A 6,976-nucleotide genomic window follows, 5' to 3' on the forward strand; every position below is an offset into this window, starting at 1 on the left:
TAGTTTTATATGGGAGGAGTTCCCAGCCAGCTAGTCCACCATTCCAGTCCCAGAAAACTCTTTGGCCAATCTCCCGCTGTTTTGGCAGAGGACCTGAATTCTCACTGACACGAAGCGCCTACAAGCTTTGTGAAAATAGGTGACTGGTTTGAGAAGAAAGAAAGGCTCTATAAATATCCTGAGTGAGGGAAGAATTCATCACTCAGCTCTTATAATACACCAGAGAAAACTGCTATAAAATCCCCAATCACTAAGAAAGGCCCAAGTGTGATTCACTCCTCAAGAGATATCAAGGAAACCAACCCCAGAGGTGAAGTGACCAGACAGAGAGGTGAAGTGACCAGACCAGAGGTGAAGGACCCAGATATCTCTCATGCCTTTGCTCACAGGACCATGGATTTGTGCTCACTGCCTGCTCTGTGACTGTGCCACAAGCACGTTTTCCCTTTAGAAAATAGCTTTTGGTGGCTGAATACCATCTCCTTGAAAAATAGAACATCTCCCCTTCAAAATACAGGCCTTACATAGGGATTTAAAAAGGGCTTTGACTTCTAGAAGGTTCAAGAGGAGCAACTACACGGACCTGCCTGTCATCCACAGATGAGATTTATTTTCCAGTCCCTCCCCATTTGTGCCTCAAGCAAGAACGCCGGGTCTCTCACACTAGACAGCAGTGATAGAGGGCTTTCCTGAGTCGTAACTGTTTTCCAGCTTCTCCGTACTTTCTTATCTGTTCTCTCTTCTCCAAACCCCTATGAGTGCTTGAAGTCATCTCTAAAATATAAACCCTCACTTATCAACAGGCAAAGTTGCATCCCGTGTAATCTCAGCAGCTACCAGCAAAAGGCCAAAGCAGAAACCCCACATCTCCTCTCCACAAGAATCCCTGAGGGATAGGAGCCCTGGGAAAGGAGGGTGACTCTGCAAGCACAGCAGAGCAAAGAGAAGATGGATGGAAAAGAGCAAAAGCTCAGAAGCAAATTTTCTTTACGTATGTTCTCTGTTGCCTTTGAGTGGCATTTCTGTCAACAAGAGGATTGCACCACACAGCAAAGACTCACAGAAGGGCACAGGAACATAGCCCAGCTGGTTTGTCTCAGTCATCAGTCTTCTTAAAAGCAATAGCTTCCAGTGCTGGAAGCTTAAATGGAACTTTCTTTCTAAATCGCTTTGATGATGTTCAGTGGGAAGCAGGTCCCAGGCTGGCAGGTGAGAGGTATTTTCAACTTGCATCTCATATAATTCCTCAGAAAATCAAGTACTCAGAGCAGCCCTCAGAGCCTCTGTCTTGAGAAGCATCAAGAGATTTTAGCACCCCTTCTTCACCAGGAATAATCTCTTATCCTTGGGGGTTATGCCCTGGCATTCTGCACTACATACCTGTTGTACTCAGTGTGCTGAGATGCTGGTTGAGAGACACTTGCCTCACTAACAACAAGCCACAATTCCTAGTTTCCTCTTCTAAATTAGCCATTCTTCCCAATTTTCCTTCTTTTGTGTACCTGCTGTTTCCTGCTACAGGCTTCATTTTCTCTGCACTTCAAGCATGCGGAAAGAATTGTACTGTCAAATAAATCAGCTCATATATTTGGCTATTTTTATTCCTCCTGCCATAACAACATGAGAACTGGATTTCTAGAACAACCTCTGGAGCTCAGGGAGGCAAAGTAATCATCTCAGATACAGCAGGATGCACTGAAGGCAACTTCCTAGTCAATAACTCCCTGTTACAGTGCTGGAAACTTTACTGGGAATCAGAGACATATCCTTTAGACAGTGCACACATCAAACCTTCATATCAGGTTTGTGTACCAAAGTCTACAATCATGGGGAAGATCAACCCACCACGCTACTGCAGACCAGGAGATTTCTGTTTCCCAGCRCTACTACGCTTCAAGTAAAGACACAGAAGAACTGCTCTTGCCATCAATATGCCCAGATCTAGGGTCTAGGAATGGAGGAAAACCAAGACTGAAAATTCAATTTGTTTGGAAAGGAGAGGAGAGCTAATCAAAGAATTTCCAGGCACAGCTCATTCTTCACAACTACGTTAGTCTCTAGCTGGCTAGGGAATCAGGTTCCCTCTTGCTTAGTCCCAAAGACAACACATCCATGCTACAGCAAATCCGGCCTTGCCCACTAGGACAGTAGGTGTTTTAGGCCTGGAGCCTCTTTTGTACATGTCTGTTCTGCACGCAGGCACATGCAGACACTGGTCTGAAAGGTACAGGCTGTGCAGTTTAGCAAATACTGCTCCAAGTCCGTAACTGCCTGTTCCTCACAAAGCTGTGCAGGAGATGCTAATCTTCRCAGGCTGCTTCTCTCTGGCACCTACCACCCTACACCCATCACCAGCAAAAGCCAGCACCCATGTGGTTGCTCTCTAAGCCCCAACGGCTCGGCTGTGTCAGGCATCCTTCAGCTTACCTTCTGTAAGGATGCCACAAGGATCAGTCTGCACCTGGTGGTTAATTACACAGCGTGCAAGTCTAAACTGGAGCAGCCTTCTGAGCTAACTCTGCTCTGTGGATAACTTGTAGTGTGAAACTGGATTGAGCTAAAATGAAGGAACAAAAAGGCATTATCATCAAAACATTAAAGAAAAAATGAAATTATTGAATGAGGRCATCTACTTTAATTCAGAATGTCACATTCACATCAGTCGTGGTTCAGAAAATACCTGGAGTCTTTGGAAGGTAGCACATTCTCAAGTTTCTCTGTACCTCCATACGGTTTTAATAATAAATCTTTTGCCTCAAAAATCCAAGTCTAAATGGTACCATTACGAAGTCAAACACCCTAAGGCTGGTGGTTTGGATGGGGCTCTTGCCACTCTTTATCACAGTTATGTGAGGTGGGAACTCCTCCAGCACCATCTGAGAGCAGACTGTGGGTAGATAAGGTTCCCCAATGCCTGCTCATAGGAGCGAGGAGGGCTGCCATATCTTCCACCTGGTCTGAGAAGGGAATTTGGTTCCCAAACTCTTGTCATAAGACAGAAATGATAAGGTGAGGTATCTGGCCTTGCATCTGCCACGAACAGCCTCCACGTCATCTATTTCTCCCTAGTACATCCAGGGCTCAGTGGCCAGAAGACTAGGAGGCACCATGTGGCCTGTTCTCCCTGGTTTGACAGCRCTGCCAACGCTGATGGAAATGGCATGTGCCACAGCCTCTCCTTGGATCACATCCTGAGCTCCTAGTGAGCAACTGCTCCCTCATCAAAAACCCCACCAACTCTGAAGGCATCAGYGCCTTCCTCTGACTCCCTCTCCTTGCACACAGAGCACATCAGAACCAGGTCTGAACTTGCAGTAGCTTCAGTCTTGGCAGTGAAGCATGTAGCTGTCATCACCCTCTGCTTCATGCCCAACGTGGGGTCCTTCAGAAAACCAGGGTGCAAAACTCCCTGTGGGGGCTGTGCTGGGAACACAGCTGGGAACCAGTTGAGGCCCAGGCCTGACAGCCAGGAGGGAAGACAATAACCTCTTTCCTTCTGCCTCAGAAAAGCCACATTTTTTACGATCATATTTATCAGGTGCTGGAAACTTGCAGGCTTGGCTACTCCTCTTGGCTTTGTGCTGGATATCCTCAGTGGAGCTGCCTCAACTGGAGCTGCTCATGGCTTGGGAAGTGAACAGCAAGTCTGGGTGGAAGAAAGCTCCAGTAACCACCTCGTCTTTATTTAGACACAAAGCAAATGTCACTCGGGCCTGGGCACACACGACCATAATGCTACTCCAGAGATGCAGGTGGAGACTTTTGAACAAGGCCATCAGTAGCTTGTCCTTTAACAGGATGGCATCCATAGTTATCTAAAGCCCTTCCTGCTCACCTTCTAGAGACCTTACTAGCTGCCTAGGGTTATTGCCCTCAAGCTGGCACCGTGAAGGACTCACAGTGAGTTATCTTCCTTCCATCAGGTCCATAACCTCCCGTTGGGCCTGTCCCAAATCCTGCCGCAACCAAACTGCAGTTCAGAGCTGGGCACACAGGCGTACGACATGAATCTTGCTGGGACGCTGCATGATAAACCTAATGAAATGTCTGGCTGCAGATGCCTGTTAATCCTTCTCTGGCTTCTTTCCTATCAAAGCATCATGTAAACCATTACACAGCCCTGCTGTTGACTTTGGTAGCCTTTGATCATTTATTCACAGGCTGGACAGATTCTCTCCATTATGAATTACAGACCTCTAATTGGATTGAGGGCCAAGCCTGCACCTTCCCCTGTAATTTAGCTTTAATTAATGCCCATTCATTATCAACTGTTATCAGCTGGGCTTAGACTTAATGTCAGCAGGTTATTATCCAGAGGATCGGCATGGATTGTTTTCATCTCCTTTATTATCCATTTCAGTAACGTCCCCCCTCCCCTGTTGACAGACGTACACAAAACGTGAAGGTCAGCATAAAGGAATACTGTTAAGGGACAACGGCTCTTCTTCAAAGCCCGCTAAAGTCAAGGAACAGTCTCCACATGTCTTCAGGTCAGTGCTGAAGGCACAGTGGGCAAACCAAAATGCTCTTGCCTTTTAAAGGACCTACGTAAAATTTTACCTTTTAGCTGAGGCACAAAGTCTGTAGCTGAGAGTGGAAACTGCTAAGTCTTTCCTGGGAGTAGTTTTGAAAGAATTGGGACAACTTTTTTTTTCCCCTCTCTTTTTTTTCTTTTCTGTAAGAAAGAAAAGAAAAAGAAACCTTTCTGTCTTTGTTCCTTTATCTAATTTCCTCATCTCCCCCCTCCACCATCAAAACAGCARCCATCAAAGTATCACAACAAAATCAAAAAATCAGCAAACTGAATATCCAGAAAAGGGCTTCAGAGACTGCTTAAAAATGGAGATTTGGGGAAGAAAGAAGAGAGTTTGGTGAAGACTCTCTATCCTGCATCTGTTCTCCTTGCTGCAGTACCAATCTGCAAGGTCTACTGAGGGTCCTCTAGCAGACCCAAGCACTCCAAACCCAAGTCAACCATGGGCCACTTTTTGCTGCCCCTCTTTGCCCTCCACTGCTACTTGCCCTCCACTGCAAGTAGCTCATGGTGAAAGCTCTCCTTTCAGATTCAGGGGAGCAAGGGATCTTGAGATGCCAGAAAGCACACAGATCTTGGGCAGGAACCAGGCACGGCTTTYACTGTCTCTCACACTCCCTCACAGCTGCTCCTCACAGATGCTCGGACATTCCTCAAGAGCTCCCAAGGATTTGGGGCTTGGCTTAGTCCTTGTGATGTGAGGAGAAACACGCTCCTTGAGCTCTATCATTACAGCTGAGATGCTCACCAGTCCTGCTCCTGACTCCTGGAGATGGATTATTTGCAGGAGAATCACAGAGGTTTTGGGTCATTTGGTCTCTGAGACCAGAGAATCCAGGCTGCAGCATCTGGCAAGCAACACAACAGTATCAGTTCCTCCTAGCAGGGCATCTGACCTACTGCTGCCAATAGCCCTTCTCTGACACAGCTGCTTTTGTTTAAAGATATCRACTCCAAGCCTTACAAGAAGGCAGTAGCAAATCTAGGAGCAAGAGCTCACTTTGGTGGCTAACTCCCAKCAGACACAGAGCTTGTAGCTTCTGTGTACAGTTCCTCCCCAAGGTACTACTACCCCAGCCAATCTGGCCAGAGCATAAAATGTGCAGAGGACTGATAAGGCTCATCAGAGCTCCTGCTGAGCTGAGATGCCAACATATAGCACTACATCTAAAGCAAAGGCCTCTTCAACACATAGTAAGAGCTACAATTTGTTGGGGGGGAAGGTGACAGTGACAAAGGTAAGAGATGGCATCATCCTTTCAAAATAAAGGATGAAGCATTGGACATATGTACTCACTCTCATCTCGTGCAACCTCCTACCTACCAGCAGCACCAGTAATTCCAATCGAGACCACATAGGCACAGAAACAAGTCACAAACCAAACAGTGAAGTTAAAGCATGCCACTGCAACACAGGAATTCCCAGACACAAGTTAGTACCTCCAGGCAAGCRGAAAGGAGGGAGAAGTTTGGGGGAACAGTGGCAAATTATCTCATCTTGGAAAATTACCCGGAGCTGGGTGCACCATCCATCCAAGCGCTTTTCCCTGCAAAGACTTCATGTGGTTTAATTAGTCTAATTTGGAGGTCAGATCCGTTTTGCTGAAGATGCCTGCCTAGAGCAGCCCTTGCAAGCTTGAAAGCAACTGAAACTGTTTCCACTTGCATATCAAGCCCTGAGGCTTGACAAAACCAGGGTAAACACATCAACAAAACACTTTAACCCCCCCCCCCCCAAAAAAAAAAGCCTTTACAAACCCTCAAGGCTGGAAAATCTTAACCAAGGAAGAAATTCCTGGTATTTTGGCTCTCTTGTCAGGGGGAGCAGTCAGCTGCACAAAGGGGAGAGAAGGGAATGCTGGCCCAAGACACAACCCCAACTAATGTCTCCCTGTGGGATCTCATGGAGGTGCAAGGTCCCTGTGGAGCAGGCAGCGTGGAGCGAGGCCTTCGGCCCCATCRCCCACAGCTGCTTCCATCCCAGCAMGACAGGAGGGATGAGCTGGAGATTTATCTGGGTGCTGGTGCTGAGCAGCAGAGATCTGCTCGGTGTGCACTGACACAATGACTCCACGCCAGCAAGGTCCCCGCAGGAGCTGCCCAGGTGGCCTTGCCACTTACTGCGCTGTGACCTGCAGATTCCCACCAAGGAACGTCCCTTGCCATCCATGCGAGCCACCCACACCTGCAAGGCAAAGGCAGAGCAGGTGTGAGCAGCACAGGACCTCTATCCCAATGCAAGCAGGTTTGAGCCACTCAACGGGCTGTCCCAGGGCCACATTGAGGAAGGGGACCACGTTCACCCTCTGCATGAGCAAGGAACAGGCTTTGCATGACATCGTGCTGCTTTTCTAAGCTCTACAGTGAAAATAAGCTCTGCTCGACCTTGCACATGACCCAGACCCACACAGCAGAGCAGGGTTCAGTTCGCAGCTGTTCCTT

General features: G+C 47.6%; 1 long non-coding RNA gene across 1 annotated transcript; it reads right to left on the reverse strand.

Annotated features, from left to right (window-relative positions):
* Positions 1-5,141: 5,141 nt before the first annotated feature.
* Positions 5,142-5,913, reverse strand: LOC112942764. Its single transcript, XR_003248450.1, has 2 exons — positions 5,859-5,913; positions 5,142-5,382 (listed from the first exon to the last, which is right to left on the reverse strand). It is a non-coding gene; the product is annotated as an uncharacterized LOC112942764 (long non-coding RNA).
* Positions 5,914-6,976: the final 1,063 nt, after the last annotated feature.

This window comes from Nothoprocta perdicaria, unplaced genomic scaffold (assembly GCF_003342845.1).
Source record: "Nothoprocta perdicaria isolate Ctin4 unplaced genomic scaffold, notPer1 scaffold_132, whole genome shotgun sequence".
Classification (NCBI taxonomy): domain Eukaryota; kingdom Metazoa; phylum Chordata; class Aves; order Tinamiformes; family Tinamidae; genus Nothoprocta; species Nothoprocta perdicaria.